At 40.8% G+C, this 27,196-nt stretch overlaps 1 protein-coding gene across 2 annotated transcripts in view; it reads right to left on the bottom strand.

Moving 5' to 3' along the window:
* Positions 1 to 27,196, bottom strand: part of LOC121294858 (leucine-rich repeat-containing protein 4C) — a 628,604-nt gene that overhangs the window by 508,023 nt on the left and 93,385 nt on the right. For both annotated transcript variants that reach the window (XR_005946834.1, XM_041219001.1), the window contains exon 2: positions 1,814 to 1,888. The gene's annotated coding sequence lies outside the window, so the exon portion shown is untranslated. The remainder of the gene's footprint in view (positions 1 to 1,813; positions 1,889 to 27,196) is intronic.

Genomic DNA, 27,196 nt, shown 5'->3' with positions numbered 1-27,196 from the left:
TAACTGTAATTTAACCAGTTAAAACAGTTTTCAAAGTAATAAGTTACTGTAACTAATTACAATTTGTAACTTGTAACTGTAACAGATTACTTTTTAAAAGCAACTTCCCTAACACTGACTTTAATTCAGAAATCTGGATATGATGTACAGATTTCTCAAGTATAAACTAATGATCTAAATACTGACTCTTCAGCTCTGTACTAATCTAACTGGTGATTTATTGATCATATTAGCATTACTATAAAACAAACAGTGAAATTACAATAGACCCCACCCCATGTGATCTGATTGTAGCGAGACCCCCAAACTACAGCCAAGGAAATGATTTCATACCAGGAAGCAACAACTACATTTACTATCTGCATACTACAGACTGAAGTGTAATGCATCTGTAATACAAGCTGTTCTAATAAGAAGATAGGAGCTTAAAAAACACATGACAAAGTTCTGATTACTCGAGAATGGGCACAACTAATGAAGACCTATCCTGATCTTTGATGATCCTTAGCCCAGCAGTCTCCTTGTTCCAAGCTGTTACAGTGGATGCAACATCCTGGTCCTCATTGATTAGCATTTAATTCTGAACCATCTACTACAAGTATTGTGCTTTGCTTCTCAAATAACCCTTTGCATTTTATTCCATCCTTTCCCGATCGCCAGGACCCAATTAGCTTTAATGGTTCAGTGTGTTCAGAACTCAGTGCTTAAAACATTTTTTGCTGCCACCACACAATTACCAAGCCTTGGAAGCTGAAACTGGAAACAAGTAGCTGTTCATTCCCTTAGTTTACCGTGTTCCCCTTATTACCTTATCTACTGCTATCCCTCTCTGTTCCTCCTGCCCACCGTCAAAGGGAGCAGAACTAGTAGAGTTGCACTTTTAATACCCCCACTTTCATTTGCTACAGAATTCTCACAAAAAAAACCAGATTACATTGTGAAATTATAATTTGCACTTTAGTAGGTTAAGAAAACTCTTACTTTTCATGCCTTCCTTTCATGTTTTCTAATATTTGCCCTTCATAGGTCATGTTACATAGAGAGTGACTTCAACAGGAGTTTCAATGTCAGGCTTGTAGCTGCGTCCACTTGTCAACCCCAAGGACTTGGAGTGGCTTTTCTTTTTTTTTTTCTTTTAGAGAATTAAGCCTAGCCGAAACAGCTTACATGCAAATGCTATAATGCAAACACTGATATTTAAGTACTTGTTTCAACCACGTGGGTCAGGATTATTTCCATAGGGAAACACTGTAATGAATCTTTATCTCAACCCATTGAATTGAAAGAAATGGCTGTAGGAGAACCGTAAACTATACGGTTCAGACGAACATCTAACCAACTAAAGAGCAAGCATTAAACTAAAGAGCTTTCATTAATATTAATGAATCAAGAGATTATCCATAGACCTCCACCAGCACAGGACTACAATCGTAAATACGGTAGGCACACAACACTATGAATATACAAAGCTATTGTAATTATTATGTTTTTTCACTAGATCTAAACCATGTGCTTTATTTCAGTAGGAACGTCTTGGATTTACATAATTAATTAATTAATTGATATTGTAAGAAAAGTATGAATATATTTCCAAACCCCTTTGTCGCTAACTGTTGAATCTTCATATCAGCATTTTTAGGCTCATGCTTCATGTTCTGAAAATCGAAGTTATTATTGTAATGTGGAACAGTAATATATTTCTCAGTAATGGTATCCTCCAAGAGCAGCACAGCACTGCACTATTTAGATAAGAATATGAAAAACCAGGCAGGTGGAAAGCAAGAAAATGGGCAAATTAATTTCACAAACTTACCAGAAATTGCTTTATGCCACTTTAGGAAGAAAAAAAACCTTTTCCAAATCCTTTATGCTTGTGTTTCTTATTTGTCTGAAAAAAAAAAAAAAAGATATCACATGGCAATTGGCCAACAGCAATGGTGTCTGTTTCAGCTGCCCATTATGAAGTCTCTGCTAATCTTGCCTGTGACTGATACACCATATGATATTATCCATGTTCTTATATTAAACCACATTCATCTATTATTCAATCGCTTTGCTAAATGCAGATAGTTGCTGCTGATTACTTTGACAATAAGCACACATGTAAGTATAACATACAGATGGTCGAATATACAGACTACAAACCCCCTATATCTGCAGAATCTAATATTCCAAATAACAACATAATGGTAATACCAAGCTTCATAATAATTAGATAAGCAAATCAGTGGGGTAAAATGCATTTAAAAGCCTCCATCGGTCAAAATGACCTCTTTGGTAGTTACAGTGTTAAACCAGTTTTTAAAGAGTTTTAAAAGAATCAATGATGTTATAAATACGATTTTAAAATCGTATTTATTAATAAACCACAGACAACTCATTTCAGATTGTTAACTTTTTATTCTCTATCATTGTATGTTTGATCCCACCTCCCTTCCTTGTAGTTTCATTCCAATTCTCCTTCTTTTTTCTTTCTCTCTCGCTCTCCCGCCTCTACTCACTTCCTCTCTCCTTTCCTCAAGAAACCATTATCCCTGAGTGTCTTCTCCTCTCTGACCTGGTGAAACTCCACTCTGTGGTCCTAATTGCCACAGAGGAACTGTCTAGTGTAATTCATTTTGAAGGCTAAAATACCAGAGGCCCAGACAATTTGTCTCAGTGGGGTGAGGCTAGGTTAGTCAATCAAAGCATCGTGAAGGACAAGTTATGCTCCACGCAGGCCCTGCTGCTGCTACTAGCTTTTCCTTGGCTTTATTGACTTAATCCTGTAATATGAGGCACTTGGACCATTGTCGTGGAGAGACCTTAATAAATATTCTACCTTTCCTGCAATATTAACACCTCAGGTTTGCAGCCAAGGGCTCGTTCTGCAGTATATCTGTGGTGGTTGTGCAGCCGTTGCTAGGTGGCACAGAGGGGACCACATCCATCCATTGAGTGATAGTAGATTGGGGAATTGGATGAGAAGATGCACATCAAAACATGAGGGAATCAAACCAGCCTGGGCACAAAAATATCAATCACCCAGACAGGCCCAGTCTGGGCACTATGAGAAAGGCTCAAGCACTGAGACAGTCCCAGCCTGGGCACTATGATAAAGGCTCAAGCACCCAGATAGGCCCAGCCTGAAGCTATGAAAAAGGATCCAATGAGGATCCATTGTGAGTAAAAACTACAATTTTCTTTAACATTGGTTAGTCAAGGTCAAAGCAGTAAAGATTATCTGAAGGGATTTCATGAATTTAAACTTTTCACATTTCTGTTCCGATGCAAAATTATTTAGATTCTTATAATTCTATTTATATATTCTGTGTTATCGTGGTACTAGAACGATTTATTGCAAGAAATACATTTTTGAATTTTTCATACATAGGTATGTGCAAAAAACATATTCCTGTAAATTACACATCCTAAATCATACATAACTTTTATTTTCACATTTGCCGCAAGCTTTATAGAGAAACACACTTAAAATAAAGAGAACTCTGAACCTGCATGATTCATATCACTAACAATAATTGTAAGAAATTATTTTAAAAGAGCAGGACAAGAAAAATACAAGAAAAATACTTCAAATGTCCTTTTTTTTTTTTTTTTTTTTTTTTTTTTGGGGGGGGGGGGGGGGGGGGGGGGGGGGGGGGTTCTATTTAAATAAACACTTGAGCATTACTGCCAAAATCCATCTGAAGACATATTTTATTGTGTGATAGTATATTCTGATACACATATTATTAGACAAATATATCAATATTATTACCTGCAATTAAGTTAAACAGCAGCAATAAACTATGTAATCAAAACCACCCATTTATATTGAATAAATATAATTGTTTTAACTTTCTTTCTAAAAGCAAACAAGTCATTACTATCATGACATACTTCCACAGTACAACAAATTGTTCTTTATTAAGTCAATTCAATCTCTTGGCTCATGAATGGAAAACATAACTCACATTGCAATAAGATTTCCATTACTAGCAGTTTAGCCCATCCCACTTTGTAATATGAGCTTTATCAACCACAGTGTATAGGTGACAAGATCAGGTGGTTTTATTAAACTAGGAAAACCAGGAGTGGATCAAACTGCTATGCAATGAGGTTCCCTGTAGCCTGTGGTAAGCAATGGGCAGTATTAAAAAAGCCAAACCTTATGAGTTAATTTTATAAATAGTTCCTTCCCATATCAGACAGGCACAGTGAATTAATCTGCATTCAAGTGCAGGTTTGCTAAATGAGTACATTGATTTTTGTATATTCCTATACAACACATTTCAATCTTACTTGGCAGATATGCAAATGGTATTCAATTTAAAACACTAAGGTCATTTATGACAGTGTTCACTGTAATTACAGCTTTCAGTGCTAATGATTTTAGCAATCATATAGAGGTACTAAAAGTACAATATTGATAAGCTTCACAACACAGCAATTGCAGAGCCGGTTTTTGATCAAAGCTATCCAATATTTCTGGCTGAGCCATACCAATGACCAGTGGGCTCTTACAGAGTCTAAACATTTTTATAACAAAGACCAAAAAATATAAACACAGTAATTTTGACTATACCTTCAACAAGAGGCTGCCTGTTGTCTCACTTCTAAATTCTAAGAATCAGTTGGACAGCCTAGCTCTAGATATATGAAAAAATATAAGTGTTCAAACTAATGTACAAGCGCCACCTCTGTATTCACTGTATCATCAATCTTATAAATCCTGACAAAGTCTCAGTTTTCCTCATTTATTTTGGTGGTAGAGAAGACCATCATCCTTTACTAAAATCAAGGACAGAGCAGTGAACCACAGTAGCTCCCCCTGGGCCACAGCCATGCAAAATCCAAAACAAACCACATAGGAGGCACTGATTAAGACTTCTTGTTGTGTAATGATCTCCCTCCTAGTAGCTGATGGGTTTATAACGCTACCATCAGCATAAGACATGTACTTTCACCTAGACTAGAGAGCTTGCTCTTTAGTTGACTGGTAAGGTGTTCATCTTTTAACCACATAGTCGCAGGTTCTCATCCTGGTCCTGCCGTTCCATGCAGTTCAATGGAGTGGAAAACCCTAGGGTTACAGACGCAATACTCGTCAAAGAACCTGGCAACTTTACGAACACATGTTTACCTGACAGGATTTGGCATCGCCCTGGTACACATTGAGTCTTTTGATTACTCTTGAAGGCAGAATGAATGCTATAGTTCAATTAAGAAGTGTTGCAGATCAAGTCTGCCCCACAATGCTGCATTTGCACACTGTGACGATGGCTACTTTTGAGATAAAGCACTCATCCACTGTGTCAAAATTGTGTGTGAATGAGGTGATGAGCATGACAGACACTTACGGAATTTTTCATGCTCACAACAATATCCAGATCTTAATCCAATGAAGCTTGTTTGAGATGAACTTAAAAAACCCATTCAACATTACTATCCTCTGCCTCTGCACAAATTGTGTGAAATATTAATGACTGAATGGAGTCAAATTCCTCAAGATACCTTCGAGCACTTTGTTTTAAGGCTGTGATCAAGGTACACGGTTGCCCAAACTTCACAGCAGGTCCTAATAAATTGCCCAGGCAATGTACAGCTATGACCAAAAGTTTTGCATCACCTAGAATTTTAGAATTGAGACATAATTTAAAAAGAAAAACTATATGAACATAATTTAGATCTTGTATTTAACAACATGTAATCAAAGAAACTACAACATGGTATTCTACCAGAACCATAATAGTAGTACAGTATTTCATGTCACATATTTTTCGTTAAGTATATGGAAAATTACAAAGCAGCATGTAATTCAATATGTTAACGGAACGTTATTCAGCAGGTTTCATTCAACTTTATGAAGTGAAAGTAATTAATTGTGTAGGATGATGCAAAACATTTGGTCATAGCTGTACATGCAAATCTTCTAAACTGTATTTAAAAAAAAAAAAAAAAAAAAAAAAATGAAGATATTCACTTTGCTTGTCTCAGATTGGTCAGAGTTCTTTTCCCATATTAGATGAGCACTGTGCATTAATCTGCATTCAAAGTCAGGTTTACTATATTTAACTTTTGTATATTGCTATACAACACATTTAGTTTAAACTTGGCAGATACTGAAATTATATTAAACTTAAAACATCAAGGCTTCCAAGGCTAATGGTTTTAATGATAACGGAGGTACTAAAGCACAGTGTTGACACACTTCTCACAGCTTGTTTCAAAACCTCATCACTGTCATCACTGATAAGTATCTATTATAAGTATTTTAGTAAGCACACCAAGAATGCTGCTTGGTAACCATGAAGTAGTCCTTCACATGCCTGGCTATTAACGGCTGTGCCTGTATGAATAATGAGACGTTATACTTCATTACCATAATAATGCCAGTAATGTTTCTTCTGTAAACTTATCTGGCCTCTAGCAAATATGACACACAATCATGTTACATACTGTTGTAGGGGAGTAATATATATTAATAATATATCTAAAAATATCTAATGATATAGTATAGGTTAATTTGTGTGAAAGAAGTCACTTTCAAGCTACATCTTTTTGAAATAAAGTGATTGTAGGTAGCTAGCAAAATAAATATTTAAGTGGTCAAGGACAGAGTCCAACAACCGGACTAACCCAGGTCTTTACCCTTTAAGGACCGGGATCGTGTTAACATAAGGTGCCCAGACATCTTGTTTTGGACGGGACAGTCTCACTTTTGGAACACAGGTCCCAGCGTCTCCAGAACCTTTCTTGGGACAGTCATTTTGTTACATTTTTTTCCCACGCATACAGAATATTGTATTTTCATGCAAGCTACTGTGTTACCATATCTAACTTATTACAGTTCAATGCCACTTGATGTGATTAAAGCAAAGATTGAACGACCAGTAGCATTGAAAAAGCAGCTGTACAGTGCTGTGCAAACCTGGAGAATTACTGAACAGTTAATGTTCTTATTTGCAACGAATCAGAGAATTGGGGATGGGTTTATCCACTGACTGTTACTAAAACGAACTGGCGACTATCCTCGTCTGAATCATCACTTTCACTGCCTGAAGAGGTTAGACTACTGTAGTCTAACAATAAAGGCTAATACAGGTACTATTGTATTGTGTTGGAATTATTCTCTTCATCCACAATATTTGTATATCTGCGTGCAAACAACTTCTCTTCATGTGCAGCTATAAGCGACAATTGCAGAAATCAGCGCTGTCATGTCACATCACCAGACCATATTTACAGCACAGTGCACTGAAGCTTGTAGTGGTTTGAACACTTTGTGCATCAAAATAGCCCCTCACAACAATAGAAGGGGCTGTAAAATATGACAAAAGTATTTGGAAATATATTTTTTTATTTAAATAAGTCTTTCAGTTCACCACAGGTATACAAAATAGTTATTTTCACGTAACGAGTTTCAGAACTTTTTGTTTACTTCTTTACATATATAAGTTTCTCCAAATAGTCTCATTTTCAGATTTCTTTTTTAACATGTTTAAGCAGACAGGTATCACTTAAAACAGAAAGTAACCTTTAAAAATGTGTTAATTGTATGATGACATTTCCTGCCGTGTCTATGTAGTTTTTCAGTAGCAATTAATAATCATGAGAAAGCGTTTCCTCACAATCTGAAAGCTTCTCCGCGCATTTTACATAGGCTAATACTTATGTGTATATGTGGCAAAGTGGTTTGCCGTGCGCAGGTGTAGTTGGTGCAGTGCTCAGGAATAACACACACAAGACAGTGAAAGTTCAATAAAAAAGCTCCTTTATTTGGCTGGGTTGCATGTCAACAACACTTAAATAATAAGCACAGGCTCTACACAGCCATGTGTATCACTCTGTGCACGATCACGATCACTTCTCCAGACAGTGAGTGCTCGAGTGCAGGTGGGGTGAAATCCAACACTTCGTGAAACAGTGGTGCAGTATAGTACGGGTTTTCGTGCTGGCTAGTAGTGACAGCTCCAGATTTGGGTTAGCCATCTAACAGTGACAAAAGACAAACGCTTAGCACAATCAAACAAACAAAAACACTCACAATAATTAATTACTTCCATTTCCTAAACGTGTTATTTCAGTACCCACAACAAAAGAACAGATAGCTCAGCCACTTCCCCTAAATACCTTTCCTCATGCCCCCTCCAATCTGTGATTTACATCGCCTACCGCATTAAAGCGATGACATCTGGTATTGTGGCTCTGATCCGTTCCTGGATGGCCGGCTTCCGACTGACCCGAGAATGAACTGCCAAACCATCCAGTACAGGGTAAACTGTTCTCTTTCAATTCAAAAATAGTCATCAACTAATGGGTATCGCCATCAGGTGTTAGGATTACGCTGAGCTTAATATAAAAGCTGCCTTTTGGCCTCCGTAGCTCTGACGTCAGCGCCCCGCCCCTCGGGTGCTGAATGACTATGCAGAGCGTAGGAAGCCCAGCCTCTTTTGCTTTCAGCTGCTGATTGGGATTGTATGTAATCTGTTTGTTGTTCTACAACACTCTGATTATTAAAAAATAAAAAATAAAATTCAGTGTTTGTACCCTCCATTGCCTTAATTGTGCACTGGAAGCTAGTAGCTGCCCCTTCCCCAGGTTTATCTCACTGAAAACCTACTTACATTCGCTGAGCATGGACCGCAGTTCACCAGGCTTGGTTGAATTTTACGCTCGGTTTTAGCTCTTATATTCAACGTGCCAGCTGGCACTGCTCCTTAAGCACTCAGATGAGTCGTTTATTCGAGCGGTCTTTATTAGACCATAGCCTGCTCCAGACACTAGCTACTAGCACTAGACACTTTTCCCTGTGTGTTGGCTTAGATCTCCCGATCTAAATTTGAATCGGGTTTTCTGAGGGATTATTCCCCAAGTGTGTCTCACCACACCATCACAGCGAAAGGCGCACATGCGCATACGTGCACCGTGCCCCGTGCACACCCATGCCCCATGCACTCCCATGCACACTCGTGCATGGGGCACTACCTTGCCCCATGCACACCCATGCAAGTGTACACCCGTGCACACCCGTGCCCCGTGCACATCCATGCACTCCCGTGCACATCCGTGCACCATGCACATCCATGCCTGTGCACCCCATGCCCGTGCACATCCGTGTCCGTGCACCCCATGCCCGTGCACATCCGTGTCCATGCACATCCGTGACCGTGCACCCCGTGCACACACATGCCCGTGCACATCCATGCCTGTGCACCCCATGCATATAAGGCACACCCATACCGTGCACCCCGTGCACACCTGTGCTCTGTGCACAACCGTGCCCATCCATGCCCGTTCACTCAGTGCATATAAGGCACATCCGTACCATGCACCCTGTGCACACCTGTGCTCCGCTCACTCACGCGTACCCCGTGCACACCCTTGCCTGTGCACATCCATGCCCGTGCACCCCATGCACCCTGTGCCTACAGTGCACATTCGTGCACCCCGTGCACACCTGTGCTCCATGCACCACGTGCACCCCGTGCATACACATGCACTTCCGTGCCAGTGCACACCTGTGCCCAGTGCACATCCATGCCGGTACATCTATCCGCGCACCTGTGGCTTGTGCACTCTCTGTGCACATTGGTGCCCGTGCGTCCACACATCCGAGCACCCCGTGCACTCATCGGTGCACATCTGTTCTGTGCCCATGCATTTATCGTCCAACCCATGCACATACCCGCTCCTGTGCCCTGTGCACATTGTACCCGCCTTGCAACCCTGGTAAGTACTATGCGCTATGCCGGGTTTCCATGAATGCGTCTCTTCTAGCTGAAAAATGCCCCTAGAGTACCCGCATGAATTCTGTGTTTCATGCCTGGGTCCAGAACATGCTGCTTCGGCTCTGTCCGACACAGCATTCTGCACTATCTGCAGGAAGTTCCAGAGGCGGGTCCTAAATGGTAGCGCCAACAGGGCAGTGGGGCTGGGATCTCCTTCTAGCAGGGGATCTCATTCTGTTCCCCCTTCAGGTGCTACAGCATCATCTCCTGCCCACCTGCAGCTATCCAGGTCATCCTCCCCATCTCTCGGGTGACGCTCTCGTTCACCTACCAGGAGCGTGGGGCAGCTTTGGCGCACCCCTTCTAAGGAGCATTCACCCCCTGAGTGGAAGCATGCACGTCCCAGGTCCCCTAGGGACAAACAGCCTAGTGGGATCTCGGCCCCCACTGACCAGATTGGTCGTTTTATGGAGGTGGTGATGGGACAACAGTCACCCATGATGAGTATGTTTTTGACCCCTGGCACCACGGCTGCGTCGGTTCCCAGGCCGCCCGTTCTGACTGTTGAGCCTGAACCTGAGCTTGAGCCTGAGGCCATCTCAGACTATGAAGAGGACATCCTCTCTCTGCAGGCTTCTGGTGACAACGAGCTTGTTCAGGAGGGACCTCCTTGCAACTCGGTGGACGAGCTGCAACAGGAACCAGAGGTATTTCCAGGGCCAGCGTTTGAGGCTTTGGTTTGGTTTGGTCTGGTTGAGAGAGTAACTCAGCGTCTATGGGTGGAATATCCCAGAGACAAGGAGCCCGAGGGCTCCTGGTTCTCCTCAGTTAAGCCATTACAGGACAGGACACTGCCCCTTTTCCCTGACTTTGTCAGGGAGATCCAGTCTTCCTGCTCCAACCCAGCGTCAGCACCTAGCATGGTGGCTGGAGCTCAGGTTTTCTCTTCCATGTAGGGAGCGGAGGGTGCCGGTTTGACACCCCCCCGGTGGACTCTGCCATTGCAACCCTGGTATGGGCACCGGGCACTGGACTGGCCAAGGACCTACAATTTCCTAACAGACAGTGTCGGACAACAGAGACGCAACTCAAGAAAGCGTATGCTGCTTGCTCCTAAGCTGCCCGACTTTCCAATGTGTCGAACATGCTCTCTGTCCATCAGACCATCCTTATTAAGAAGCTCCCTGATATGGTCACGGCTGCTCACAGACAAGAACTGAATTAGTTCTCTGAGGCAGTCGCCAGACTGGCCCAACTCACAGCCAGAGCGGAGGGCAATGCCTTGTGGCGCTGGTGGTCACCAGACGGCAACTCTGGCTTTCCCAGGCTAGCAAGTCCTCTCTCCATACGTTTGGACCCGCGGTGGAGGAGATGCTTCAGAGGACTCTGAAGACCAGGGAGGCATCAAGGCAGTATGCTCAGCTGCTTTCATGGAAGCCAACCTTGCCTGCCAAGGCTTCCACCCTGTGAGGGCGACAGCCTCCGCCCAGGCCCACTCATGCTCCTACAGCACGCCCGGCAGCACCTGCTCACAGCGTGGTCTGCCTGCAAAGAGGGGCAACTGGCGCCCTAGGGGGGGCAACAATTGCCAGCGACCCAAGGGTCCTGCAAATTCAGCCCCCATGCGGCCTAAAGCTCAGCATCCCAGAAGGGCCTCAGTTTCCTTCAACCCCTCTCCCAGTTACTATACTGGCAAACCAGCACCAACGACAATTGGGTGCTGAAGACTATGCGGGCTGGTTACAGCCTTCAGTTCTAGTTAAAATACTTTCGATGGGTGATGGTAACTGCAGTGAAGGACCCGCTCTAACATCCGGCTCTCAACACATCCTGGCGCTTCTCTTGAAGCATGCCATTTGCGAAGTAGATCCCTCCTCTTGCAGTGAGGGGTTCTATTCAAAATACTTCCTAGTGCCCAAGAAGGGCGACGGGTTCCACCCTATCTTGGATCTGTGTCTTCTGAACAAACGCATACTTTTACATACCCATCAGGCCCGGGCACTGGAAATACCGTCGCTTTGCATTTCAAGGCAGGTTCTACGAGTACTGCGTACTCCCCTTCGGCCTGTTCCTTGCTTCTTGCACCTTTTCCAAGTGCATGGACGCCATTCTGGCCCCCCTGCGGGTTCAGGGCGTTCGAGTGATGAATTATCTAGAAAATTGGCTCGTCTGCGCTCAGTCACAGGAGCAAGCCATGGCACATACGCCGTTGGTCACAGACCGCCTCCTGCGGCTCAGTCTCAGGATAAATCTGCAAAAGTGCTGCCTCACGCCAAGGCAGCAATCAGATTTTCTGAGCATCCACCTAGACTCGATGTCTATGAAGGCCACATTAATGCAATAGAATCTTGCCTCTCTCTATTCAGGTTGAGAGAAACAGTAAGCATGGTGCTGTGTCAGCACATGTTGGGGTTGATGGCTGCTGCCTCGCAGGCTCTTCTTTTGGGCCTTCTCCACCAAAGGCCTTTCCTGGCCTGGTTCAACTCGTTTCCTCTTCACCCGCAATGGGACAGACACAGATTGGTGATTTCCCAGTCCTGCTGAAGAACCCTGCGCTAGTGGAGGATCATAGGTCCCATCTTCCGGAGGAAAGTAATCACCACAGATGCTTCCAACCACGGCTGAGGCGCAGTCTGGAATGATGTGGGGACTCATGGAATGTGGACGGGGCTTTGGGCCTCAGCCCACATCAATATCCTGGAACTCAGGGCAGTAGATCTCGCCCTACAGCACTTTCTTCTGGTGGTCCGGAACAAACACGTGCTGGTGCGGTCAGACAACACCATGGTCAACCACCATGGCGGCCTGAGATCTCCGAGCCTTCACCGCATGGGGGTTCGGCTGTTACTATGGTCGCAGCCCCGGCTGGCTTCTCTTCGAGCAGTCCACTTTTACCAGGCCGACTCAACCACACCGCAGATCTCCTCTCCTGAAGAGGTTCCCTGGCCTTGGAATGGCGTCTCCACCCCAGGGTGGTGGAACGCATCTGGGAGTGATTCAGCACAGCAGATGAAGATCTCTTCGCCTCGCGGGAGTCTACACACTGCTCTCTTTGGTTCTCGATGAGAGACCTCGACAATCTCTTAGGAGTAGACGCCCTGGCCCACGGCCTGTTTGTCTGCTATATGCCTTCCCACCGATACCACTGCTCCCCGCCTTCCTAGAGAAGGTCAGGGTAGAGAAAGTTACAGTGCTTCTGGTAGCACCTTGGTGGTCCAGAAGGACCTGGTTTTCGACCCTGGTGCAACTCCTGCACTCCTGGTGCAACTCATTCCTGTCAGCTTTAGGGCTGTCATCAGCAGTTATTGCCACTATTCAGAGCATGAGAGCTCCCTCTACCAGGTTGGAATACGTGTATAAGTGACAGTTATTTCAGGACTGTTGACTGGCCAAGGGTACGAGGAGGCTGCGTCCTCCCAGGACATCTAGTCTCCCCTTGTGGCACCTTGATGTGGTTCTGGAAGCTCTTAAAAAATCCTAATTTGAGCCACTCCACACTGTGGATCTGAAGCTCAAGTCCTTAAACACTGTGTTTTTGCTAGCTATTGCATCCGCAAAACAGGTAAGTGAGCTGGATGCACTTTCAGTGCACTCTTCTTGCAATAGCTTCACTGGAGACGGGTTCCATCCTCCTCCATTCTCTTCTCTGGAGGACCAACAGTTGCACATGATCTGCCCGGTGTGGGCATTGAGGTGCTATATTGACCATACAAGGGGTGTCAGACACACTGAACAGTTGTTTATGTGCTATGGTTCTAGGACACTGGGTCAGGCATTGTCTAAACACCTGTCCCATTGGATAATTGACACATAAATCTGCTGGCCTTTCCCCCCCGGGGCAACTAAAGGAGCAATCTACCAGGGGTATGGCAATGTCCTGGTCCCTCTTTCTAGGTATCCCAGTGTCTGAAATATGTGCTGAGACCAGCTAGGCTACTCCACACACTTTCATGAGGTTCTACAGACTGAATATGCTGGATTCCTCTGCTCCACTTTTTGGAGCTTCGGTCTTAGACTATTACACTAGTGGAAGAGACCACTTAGTGTTAGTCTGGATTAAACTGCTGTACTCTTTGAGTATGCTCTCCAGCGTTACCCATGTAACTAGGTCGCTTCAGTAGCCCTTGCGGCCTGAATCAGAAGAAGTTGGGCTTCCTATGCTCTGCATAGTCATTCAGAACCCAAGGGGTGGGGCGCTGACGTCAGAGCTACGGAGGCCTAAAGGCAGCTTTTATATTAAGCTCAGCATAATCCTATCGCCTGGGGACTATACCCATTAGTTGATGGCTATATTCTCTTTCAGAGAACCGGGGTTGCACCCGCAACCTTACGTTCCTGTTACACAGTGCGCACACAGGTCAGGAGGGAGATTGTTGACTTGGATTCTTTCACTGTCTGTCACAGTATACTAAGGAAAATGAAATAGTATTAGTTTTGTGATTTCATTTTATCAGAAAAGGAAAATGTCCATGTTTCAGCCTATACTGTTGGCTCAAAAAAACTAAACAGCCAAGATCAAAGAATATAGCCTTCATAAAATGCATAGTTATCTAATTTAGATTAACAGAAGACTCTTTCTCATGACCATTGATTTGTACCGAAAAATGGAATAAGCAGGAAATGTCATCATGTCATCCAGACGTGCTTTCAGATGGTACTTTTTGAGTAACGACTTCTTTCTTGTCACCCTCCCATACAGGCCAGTGTTATGCAGAGCTCTTGATATGGTTGACCGGTGCACCATTACTCCACTCCCATCCACTGAACTCCTTCAAAGTGATTGTTGGCCTCTCTGTGGCTTCTCTCACAAGTCTCCTTCTTGATAGTGCCTGGGTGGTGTGATGCAGCTTCCACTTCCTGATTATTGATCCAACTGTTCTCACTGGGATATCCAAACACTTGGATATTATTTTGTACCCTTTCCCTAATCTATGCATTTGTATTACTTTATCTCTAACTTTTGTAAAATGCTCTTTGGTCTTCATTTTCCTTCAGATTCACAGCCTTACCAATGATCCTTCAACAGTGGGGTTTTTATCCAGAAAATGTGACAGCAACTTTAATGGTTCACAGGTTGAGGCCAATGGTAAGGTAATTGTGTCCTTGTTTGGGCAATTTCTTTCATCGGTGCAAACTGGGAGCTTCCACAGCACAGAGGTTGAAATCTTACACAAGCAATATATTTCAGTTTTTTATTTTGCTTAAAAATATTTCACAACATAAAACCAATGTCACCTTACAATAATTGATTCTAAGTTTCAATGTTTAAAAATAAAATATCAAACAGAATGAAATTTCAATGTACCATTTGTAATTCATTAATATGAGAGAATTGGTCAGGGGTCTGAATACTTTTGCAAGCCACTGTGTGTATGTATATATGTTGCCTTAAGCTTGGAATTAAAATGCATATATATATATATATATATAGATATATATATATATATATATATATATATATATATATATAATATATATATATATATATATATATAATATATATATATATATATATATGTAAATTTCAATGTACCATTTGTAATTTAAGGGCCTAATATAAGTGAGAATTGGTCAGGGGTTTGAATACTTTTGCAAGCCACTGTGTGTATGTATATATGTTGCAAAGTTATAGCTTGGAATTAAAAATTTCCCTTGTTGCATGGTCAAGACGATTATTAAAAAATGGATATATATATATATATGATATATAGGCTACCATATATATATATATATACAGGCTTTTATATGGTCATGTTTATCCCAAAAACTCCACAAATCTGGCCTGTATGGTAGAGTGTCAAGAAGGAAGCCATTACTCAAGAAAAAATTATGCTATATGTATATATTTTGTGGTATATAAACAGCATATTGATATATATATACAGTAAGGCAGCAGGGAGAGGGTGGATTTTCCCAGCTTAAAAAAAAAAAATGTGCAAATGCATGTTTTGGTTATTTTAATCGTTTTGTTGTTAATTATCCCCTGCACCTGGGGGTCATTGTAAATTAGAGCCAGGTGCAGGGTATTTAAAGAGCGCAGCCAGTTTGTTCAGGGTTGCTGCTGAATGGAGTGTGCACAAGCATATGATAAAGGTACTGTGTGTTTTTGGTTGGTTTGTTTGGTTAGCTGTGTGTTTTCTTTGGCAGGTAAACAGCTTGGCTGCATTAGTCAGGGACCTGAATCAAGGTTTTAGTTGGTGCTCCGAAGTGGAGTTAGGCTTTTGTTTTGGTTTTGTTAATCTTTTTATTTTTATTTACGTAAATAATAAAACAGAATGCAAGTACTATTAAAACACCTAAAATATTGTGTCTGGGTCAATTTTAAAGGGGCTACGTACTTGAGCCGTAAGCCTCGTTTTCTTTCTCTCTCGCCAATGTTTATACGGTTAGTTTTTTTTTTGTGAATTTTTATAGAAAGAGTTAACTCTCCTGTTATGTTCAGAATTTAGGTACATCTGTTATGTTTTGGGTCATATTGACCGGATGCAATTTCAAACTAATTTACAAAGCTTAAATTGATTAAATGTTTTTTTTTGTAAAGGTTTTTTCTGTCTTATGCTCTTTTAGTCGAGGAGCTGTGATAAAACTGACTGCCAACCTGGGAGTTCCTCATTTTGGAATGTCTTTATCAGCATGATGCTGTTGCAACTCTAAATATCTCCAGACAAGTGCAGCCATTTCCAGAAATAGTAAAACAAATGTAATAACACATGAAAGAAGTTTGTTTTATTCCTGCACACAAATCTACATAGATAAATGCCATGGGTCACAGTGACCCAAAACATGATATTTGTTTACATGACCTGTTCTTAAAAAAAAAAAAAATCATTCTGTTTTCTGTGAATAAGTTCAGTGACCCAACTTAGGAAAAGAAAATGAAAAACAGTATTTAAGCTAATTGGAAACTAGAGTTGGGACAAATAGACCCGAAACCTAATAGGATTGTTAGCTACAGCCATAAAACAGGGGGGAGCATCCCACTGATAAGTGCTTGGTCCTGAAAGCGTTAAAGGAATCGTCTATTAGCATAGGTTGAATGAACTAGCCTAGAACCTAGAAATAATTAACAAAAATGAATACGTTAGGTACAGCACAGACCAGGACAAGAGGAAACAACTGGAAATTAAGTGGAGATGGACTTAGGACAGAGGGAAGGAGGCAAGCCACACAGTGTTGAGAGTATTGAATGGGTTACCTACAGTAGCTAAATTACGTGGATCCTTTAAGACCCAAGTTGACAAATTCTTGAGATCAATAAGATACAGTAGTCTGTCACGTATCCAAATGCGGTAGGACTAGAGTAATTGCGGATATGTACAATGTTGGATAAATGAATCCTGCTTTAAATACCATTATACACAGCTGTAACAATCACTGTATTCACACAATTATTATTTTGAGATTCAGGTTTTATTAGAGAGTTCCCCTAAATCCCTTATTTAGAATGAAAGAGGGTATTAATGCTTGTGACAGGGTAACCGTCTGCCATGTGGATGAGTGCATTCACTGCTGAGTGACAGGCAGGAGGTCGAGACAGAGGTTGCATTCCTACAATGGGAAGTACAGCATGGAAAACATTAAAAATTACATTTTTTTATTAGAAAATGTGAGATATACAAAGTGATGGTAATACATATTAGATTACATTTAGTGGAATTATTTTACTAGCACTGCATACTCTAACAGTACAACTAAAACAGGCATTGATATTATACCCCCATTGCTGTGTAGAGTAGCCGGGGAGAGAGGTGGTCTGAGGAAGAAAGCTTGTATGGCAGCAGCTAAAATTACTTTTTGAATAATGAAAACAAGTTGGTATGTAAACAGCGTCTGGTTTTCTTATGAAGTAGAGTACACAGAAAGTTAAACCATGGAAGAATGCAGTAAACACTAACCCAGAAATATAGGTTACTTTAAAAGGAAGAGGTACCTTAACATTTCAAAATAGTTGTAATTCCTGCACGGTTAGTATAAACTGAGACCCAGTCCAAAATAAGGGATGTACTTGAACTCTGTGTACAGTAAATGCACATATTTTGGAATATGAATTAGCAAAAATAAAACACTGGCTGTTACAGGGTTAAGAGAAAGGAGAGCACCAGACCCTGAAAAAGAACTCCTATTCTAGTCAATCTTAAAGGGTCTTTTCTCCCCCTCTGATCAACAAACTCTGCACATAGGAGGGATGTGAAACTAGTTTTGTCTTCTAGCTCTGCTGTGTTAATATACCAGCCCCCTTCCTCCCTTAATGAATGAAGTGAGTCATTAAATAGACATTTACTTGGCAAAGGATCTCCTGTCTGCAAATATCATGAGTGGGGAAGGGGAAATGAAAGGAGGTCTGTATGTTTAAATAAAGTGATCTCGCAACCTCAGTTATAAATACACAGAGAATAGCTCTCCCCCTCCTGGTCAATGAGGGACACATATACTGAACCCTTCCCCTGCTCAGTGAGAAACACACAGACTGGACCTCTCCCCTCATGCTCAGTGAGACACAGACTGGACCTCTCCCCTCCTGCTCAGTGAGACACAAACTGGACCTCTCCTCTCCTGCTCAGTGAGATACAGACAGGACCTCTCCCCTCCTGCTCAGTGAGACACACAGACTGGACCTCTCCCCTCCTGTTCAGTGAGACACACAGACTGGACCTCTCCCCTCCTGTTCAGTGAGACACACACAAACTGGACCTCTCCCCTCCTGTTCAGTGAGACGCACACAAACTGGACCTCTCCCCTCCTGCTCAGTGAGACACAGACTGGACCTCTCCCCTGCTGCTCAGTGAGAGACAGAGACTGGACCTCTTCCCTCCTGGTAACCATAAACCTAGAGAGCCTGGTTTATAAGGAAGGTATGGTATTACATTTTTATGGACACCATGCAGGCCAAACCACAAGAAACAAAAAAAAGTATACTGTGGCAAAGTAGTGAGTGGATACAGGTGAGTGCAGTGTAGGTACAAAACACAGACAATTGCTTTCAGGTGCAGGGGTGTTTATTGATAATAACGACAGTGCCCAGACCCCTAATGCAAACACCTGTAAATAATAAATTCTGGAATGATACAGCGGCGTGTTTCACTCGTAACTGTAATCCCTGGGTTTGACCCGCAACCAAAAGTCCAGGTTATATACACACCCACACTAAACAAGTAACAAACACAAGACAGTGAGTGAATTTAAGTGCTAGTGGTGATTACAGTACTCCGTGAAATGCTGGGGTGAAAAGTGATGTCCAGGTTAATGCTTGCTTGTACTCCACCTCTGGATCGTGTTACTTTGACTTTACCTGATCCTCTACAAAGACAAACAACAGTTACAGCCGACACTTTACAAACACAAAACAAACACTCACGATTTTCAGCAATACTTTTTATTATATCCTTCTATGTTAAATCCAACCATTTACAAAGGAGCAGATTACTTTGCTACGCCCCTATTTTACATCATTTCTCATGACCCCTTGGTTAACGAGTGCATCCGCTCTTCCAATCAGAGGATGCCACGTCGTTTTCCGTCCGGGTCAATGAGTTTGGGTACCGTAGCTCCACCCCTTTTCTAGCCATCCGACTTCCACCTACCCGCGGGAATAAAGTGTCATACCTTTTAGTCTAGAGTACTCTGTACCCTTTATGTAGCGCCCTCTCAGGTCAGGAGGGAGCTATAATACCAAGCATCATTCGATCTCTGTCACACATACACAAAATGAAACACGTCCAGAAATTAGAAACATGGGGTGAGGTAGATGTGTTAAAAAGCTGTCCACGTGTCATTTCTGTTCTGCAAGTTCTGTTCTCTTTAATTGCAAAAAGCTATTGATGACAGAAAAACAATGGGGGACATGGAAAGAAAACGGCTCCTCCAGATAATAGTTAGTTTCCATTATCAAATGGGATTCTTTCTACTGATTCAGATGGGAAGAATATGAAAAAGCTGCATTAGACTACTTCAGAGACAAATGCTGACTGCATCACAGTCCATTTTTTCAATGGCAGTGAATTCTTGATAATGCCAGCTGGTCTGATTCTCAGCTGCATAGGGGGTGTACAGTATACACTTGTACACAAAGACACACAGTCAATTCACATTCAAAGTGTTCTCCATTTAGTAAAGCGACAACAAAGCAAATAAATAGCTTACTAAAGTAATGCAGGACTCATATTTAGTTTAAACGTTAGTGCACAGCTAACGTTTAGCACACTTAACATGGACATATTGGAACTTGACACCCTTGAAGTGATGATAGTTAACAAAATAATTCCATAAATCTTACCTGTTGTGCACTTTCATTTGTTATATATGATGCACTCACAGTCAGGATTCGGTCAGTCACAGACAAAAATAACCATTTTGTGATTTTTTTAGTGGTGTATGGATATCTACCAGCGATTTGCCCCATTTTGAAAAGAAGTACCGATCCATGGTGATATGCTGTAATATCAACACACCCATGTGACCTGTTTTGACCAATCAGGACAGAGTATTTAATACCCGTTTTCTTCATGTTTTAAAATGATAATACACAGTTGCTAAACATTTGAGACCTATGTGGTTAATGGAAGTGCAAAACAGGTGTATATTTGTGGAGGCATTTTGTTAGCCACATGACTTTACTCAGGGCCTGTTTTGAATAGGACGGTGGCTTTCTCATTCTCTCCAGTGCCCCCTAGCAAGGTTTTGTGTGCACGCACAGAGGATAAGCGCTCAGAAGCTTGATGCAGCAGATGTGCTGGAACAGATAGCCCACATTAGCTCTCTTGGACGGATTTTAAAGTCCTTGTAGTTTTCTTCTACTCTCAGTAACATCTGTTGTTTCATATTGTAACTCCCAATGATAAGAGAACTGCCTACACAAGTGAGGCTTGCCTGTGGGTTTTTTGGAAGGCTTGAGTACACTGCTGTCGTATAATCTGGAGCAGAATAATTTCTATTAAATTCATAAAGGTTTGGGCATGATTCTGTGTCCATGTCCTGAGGGAAGCCCTTCTTCATACAGGACAGGAACACAACTTCTAGACATTGCAAAAGAGAGACAAAAACGAACTGACACAGTGTTCCACATTCAGGTTCACTTCAACACTACAGCATCTTTTGTGGTCTCCGTTTACTATATTCTTCCAAACAAGTATTCTACACTGGCAGTAACAGTAGATCCTGTGGATTGGGATATAAGTCATATTGCTGGCAGAGGTACATGGCTGGATTCCAGACTCTGACACAAGCTCTTTCTTTTGGTAGAATTAGGGGTGTACAGATATGTATTCTCCCAAGTCATTCCCTTTAAGAATGTTTTTTGTTGGTAGATTTTAAAGGAAACCAAACAAGCATATTTCAGGACATGAAGAGCTGCTTTTCCTGTTTACAATTGAATACCAATCAATAGTATAGTAATTAGCTTATGTGATTTAAAAGCTGATTGGAAGTGCTTTTTACTTTCAGCTGGCACTGTAACATTTGTAATGCTGTACTGCTGTACCAATGGCATAAACTCCTAATTTAAATGTTTATTAGTAAGTGCAACTGATTTGTCATGAAGACAGGAATTTCCTTAGACCTAACCGAAGAGCTGTCGCAAAATGGGAGATGGATATTCTTGTTTAATCAAATATTACTTGTCCAGGACTACAATCTCACAATTCGTTAGAGGTGATGAATTTGTAAGGAAACAAGCAAAATAAAATGAAAAATTGTGTCTTATTAAAAGGATAAAAGAAAGGTAAGACAAATAAATGCAAATGCATATAAAATATCAGTGGCTTTAGTTTGATCATGGCACGTTCTATATTAATCATACAGTCAGATTGTTTTTGATTGGTACTCAATCGTGGAAACAAGGACAATCGAGGGAATGCTCGGTTTTGCGTTGAGTAATTAGTTTTATCCAATTTAATTGCTACTGAGCAACTTAAACCTTCTTAAAGGGAATTACTCAATATCACTACTCTGTCGTAGTAGGTTTTTTTTTTTATTATTATTGTTGCATGCATCATTTTCTGTAAATAGTCCTCACACCATAGAAATAAATATTTTGCTCACTGAAGTATTCTCTCTGTATTTAATTGGGTCAGGGTATCTAAGAGTACTTTTCCTCATAGGATTTCTAGCTCTTAAGAAGCTCCAGTTAAACTTCACTTTGGGATCCCTTGCCCTTGACCAGCCTGTTTGAGTTCTGAGGACTCAAAGTACCATACAGTAGTTATGTCTATTAAGAGCTATTTCTCACAAAAGCAAAATAGAAAGCCCTCACTTTTCCAAATGGCGTTTATAGTGAAATTAGTAAGAGAAGTACAGATAATACTTTCAACATAGAGCTACTATGGATGCTTTACATTGTCTTCACGTTCCTTATATCTAGCATTCTATTACCTATTATGCATGTCATCTACTGTTCTCTTGTTTTTTTGGTTAGATCATCCCATGCTTACTGTCTATTCCAGCAACATGTGCTTCTGAAAATCCAAAAGGAAAGTGAGGTGGGAAGCATTATGTATAGAACAGTATAGAATAAGAAGTAGCAAGTAATAATTTAACGAAACTCAGATAAGTGGTTAAAACCTAGATGTCATTAAGTATGCAAATTAGGTGTTAGTATCATGTTCAAGTATATTAAAATGACTAATTTTACATTAAGTTGAATAACTTATGTTCAAGAAATGTGTGTGACATACACAGAGACAGACAGATGCACAGACAGAGAGCCTGCCACAGTCTAAAACTCTCAATAACTTAGTCTAAATAATGTTATTACCAAGTTTCATGACAATTTACTTAGCAGTTTTCCAGATGTAAAAATGTAAATGTAATATAGTTGGTTCAAATGTACAAACAGATACCCCCATACATCCCAGAATTTATTATAATACAACCAATAACTAAATCATTTAAATATCCCATTCTCATCACAATTGGATTAGCCGTGCTCCAGATATAAATGTATCATTCAGACATACGGATAACAGCCTCCACTATATCCCTGTCGCCGAATAATAAATATTCAACTAAAATGACCTTTTCAACTATTTAGGTGCATCACCCTCATCACAGCCACAAGAGTTGTTTGATAAGAAAATCCCATTGAAACAAAGTCAGTCTTATACACCATCAGAAGTGAATTGCCTTCAGCTTTTAATAAAAGCTCATTGACCATACATAACCATATACTGCACTGTACAGGACAATACAGAAATCAAGCAAACAAAAGCTGAGAATGGTCCCAGGGAGCCTGTCTTCAGCACTTCATGCCACTTACTGTCAGCAGACTGTTTTATGAGTCAGTTAATGTAAATTAAGAATAGGGGCTACTGTGATGGTACCAGCCACCATTACCATGCTGAAACTAAGCTGTTAGGAAACTTTTTATCCATTTAAAACTGGCACCTCATTACAGTAAAAATGACTGACATGGAAAGCCAGGTAGTAATAAGTATTTTATTTTTTAGGGTGGGAATATTGATATCTGCAGTTAAAATAGTCTAAAATGTATAGTTTTCACATTTTAATGTCATTTTTTCCTACTTAGCATCCATTTATTTCAATGCGAGCACCATCTTTCAACAATATAATCTTTTAATATGTATCACATCTCATAATGCTAAACACACTTACCTTAAAATGAGCACAAATGCACGTGTCACTACATAGGATTCAATACACATGTCAACATAAGTATGTGGCAACAGACAATTAATTACTGCAAATATACCCAATGGTAGTTCAATTGAAGGCGAAACAAATTCCATAATAAATATTTAATTTGTGGCCGTCACAAATGGGCCACATTCCCATCTGATAGACCCTTGCCCTTTGAATGGTTAAATTGATTGAACAAAAATGTAGTTATGCAAATAATTTGTCTGTTAAATGACATAAAACTCAACAAAACACAGATAATACAGTAAAGCAGGGCTCTTCTCAATGGACAATCAAGTGGCCCACTTACAGATAGCAAACATTATAAACATTAACTACAATATGGAAAAGAAAAAAAAAAAATGGGAAAAAAATAGTAGCATTGTGAATCAATTTATGATTAAGACGTGTTTTATTTTTGTATCCGGCAAAGTAGCACACACATCACACCGCCCTTTTCCAGTCTCTAGCCACTCAGTGCGACTCACACAAGCCAGCTCCATTCAGCTCCACTTTGCGTACTCTGTGGTGATTTTAGTTGTTTACTTGTGTTGCTGTTAATATTTTTTTTCTGTCTTTTTAAAAGTGATTGTGGAAGGGTGTGGGTATTCACTGACATGGGAGACAGAAGTATTTTTGTATTTGCGAACAGGTGCCCAGTTTTATTTATTTATTCTTTCTGCAGGGATTTATTTTAGCCCACAGAGGGAGCTGTTGTCCACGACCTGAGTACCAACAACTGTAGTCAGGTCCACAGTAATGTCGGTGCAGTCCAATGCTTTTGCACTCATAGGTGCTCAAAACAATAATGAAAACCAAAGACGAAAGAAAAAGGGAAAATAAAACAGTAATAAAACTACAAAACAAAAGTGCAGCTTACACAGTGCCCCCACTGCCACTATGCTGGTCAGCTCTGGACTCCGTCCTACACTTTGCTGTGCACTATACACTGGGGTGGTCAAAGTTCCCGTATCACTACACATGTCCCCTCGGGTACGTAACCTGATTGCCTGATTTTGGTCACTCGTTCCAACCACTGGCATTTCTGCCTAGTCTATGTTTACACTGACCTTCTACACCTGCGTCCCTGTATTCTCAATCAAGGCCACCCGAATGCACAACCAAGTGCAGTAATGGGCTGAGCAATCCCCTAAGGCCTGCCTCTCAGCCACTCAGAGAGGGAAAGCCCACACATCCTCTTCCCCACCTCTGTGTCACTGCGATGACTGGCAGGTGGATCTTAGGGGGATGCTGCCCTTGACCTGCAGTACCACGCATGCCTCAGACAGTCAGTACAAATCTCCTGTTACAGTGATATAAACATGGCTCCCTCTATCAGCTAGTAAAAAGAGAAAAACGATAATGAAAATCATAGATTCAACAATCAGTGGACCAATGAATAGTTCTTTATTTTACCAGGTGTATCGAACGCAAAACCAATGTGTTTATTGTGCAATGAATGTGTGAGGGTAGTTAAGGAATACAATGTGAAAAGGCATTTTGAAACCAAACAAGGAGCTTTTGGATCCAGAAGGGCTCAGCAGTTAGAAGCTCAAAAGTAGACGCGCTGATCTCTTCCTACCAACCTGCTTGTGTAACTCTAGTGCGAGCTTGCACTCATCCATTATTGTTTGAGATTCATTAGAAAGTATACCATAAGGAAATTAACAGTTTGTTCAAAAACATCAAATGTCATTGTTTGAGAAATTAACCAAAATGTAGATACATGATTACCGGTACATCCCTTTCCATGGGGCTAATCTGTCTGTGTTTAACATATTCAAGTTTTCATTCTTGGGTCAGATGGAATAGAAACAAAGATGCAGGTTTATTAGTTTTAAGTTACACACTCACACATTGGGTGATGAAAGTTTTTTTGTGTCACATCTTTACCTTACTTACAACCACATTGTTGCACAGTTCTTGCTTTCAGGTTGTATATTATAGTATATTTAGTATAACAGCTATACTATTAATATGTCACATACTATATTAAAATAAGTTTGCAATGATACTCTGTTAAATGTTCACACTGTTCTGTTATTAAAGTACTATTCATATGGTAACATTTGTAAGTCTTTGTGACAAAGTGCACGCCCCTGTGTATATTATCTGTTATGTGTTGCGTGTTGTGTGTTTAAATGTTGGTGTATAGACATTGGTACACGGGATATAAACGGGTCTGTGTAACACGAGTGTTTAAAATGTATGTGTATTTAGGCACGAGGATTGCACAGCACTTCACGTGCAAGTAAAATGTAATAATATGTGAGCACGAGGAATTGCACTTTATTAATTCACGTGCTGGGATTCAAGTGAATAATTAATTAGTACTTGAATCCCAGCACAACAGTATATATAGATGCACGTTTTCACATACTCGCGGTTCGGTGAGTGGCGAACGGGAGAGAGAGAGGAGAAATTATTTACAATTGCTATTGCGTGCTGGTGGGACCAGCACGATACTTGTTAATTTATCAACTCACCGTGTTTGTCAGTGTGTGCCCGTGCACCGTTTTGTTAAGTGTCCGTTTTTGTTTGTCTATTTATTTTGGCGTAGACTGCCCTGTCCTGTGTTTTCGTGTTTGTTAAACACGTTTTATTTTTCAGTAAACCGGCGCCAGCAAGCACCACCATCATTTCAACTCATCCGTCCTGTTCTTGTATTTCATTCCTCTTCCTGGTTCTGACACCGCCCACTTCGGCCGTCTCTGTGACAGTCTTGTTCAATATACAAACATTCCATTATATAACGTTTATAATATTGCTTAAAAATGTGCAGACTAAAATACTTCGGGCCTGCCTACTCCTAACTTTTTTCCAATCTGCTGAAAACTAGCTGAAGAACCCTGCAGTACAGCTATGACCAAATTACATCAGATTTTTATATCTAATTATATCTGATAATATTTTTTCACCCTATATAATCATAAAACCTGCTGAATAATGGTACGTTAACATATTGTATTTCATAGTGCTTTGTAGTTTTATAATATTCTTAAAAAACTAACAAATTAAAAAATGTGACATTTCAACATCTAACATGAAATACTGTACTACTATTGTGGCTTCTGGCGGACAGACTTTTGCTATATCATTTTCTAGTTAATTTGATTACATGATATTAATTAAAATATCAATTCTGTTCATATAGTTTTTTTTTTTTTTTTTTTTTTTTTGTCTCTTAAATTATTCCTTAAACTAGAATTTAAGTCCCTCCCCATCTAATATAGGGAGATGCAAAACCTTTGGCCATAGTTGTACAGTATGAGTACACTGGGACAATGGTCATTAATTGGGAGTAAAGTGTCATATTTCCATATTTCTTCACAAGAATACAGACACTAGCGTATAAAAGAGAATTAACTGATTTGTCAATTAGGAGTATGTTATGAATACCGTATTGTATATTTTCACTTGTGCTTTTTGCATATGGTAATAGCTTTTTTATTCAAATTTTTTTTATTCAAACTATATACTGCAATCGGAATGTGAATAATAATAACAATAATAAATCTAGAGACGTCAATCCTTCAGATCGCAGAGCTGCAACTTTAAATGCACAGAAAATCAGACGCTCAGTTCAATCTGGAGCACTCTGCAGACAGTGCTCAGACAATTCAATTCAGAGGCTCAGTAATGGGACAGCAGTGGGTTAATACAAGTGCAAGGGTTCAAGCTGCATTGAAGCTATGGAAATCCGCTCGGCATGCTAATAAATTCAATCATAATTAATTAACTCAGCTGTCTGCCTGTGAAAAACAAATCCTTTCGGCTTCACAAGGGCACAATTTCAGAGACTGTCAATCAGCAGTATGCTCATACAGTATACCAGTCCCTTCAATCCACACTGACTG

Source organism: Polyodon spathula, chromosome 19 (genome assembly GCF_017654505.1).
Source record: "Polyodon spathula isolate WHYD16114869_AA chromosome 19, ASM1765450v1, whole genome shotgun sequence".
NCBI lineage: Eukaryota > Metazoa > Chordata > Actinopteri > Acipenseriformes > Polyodontidae > Polyodon > Polyodon spathula.
Note: the sequence above shows the minus strand (reverse complement) of the source record. Positions and strands in the feature narration are given on the sequence as shown.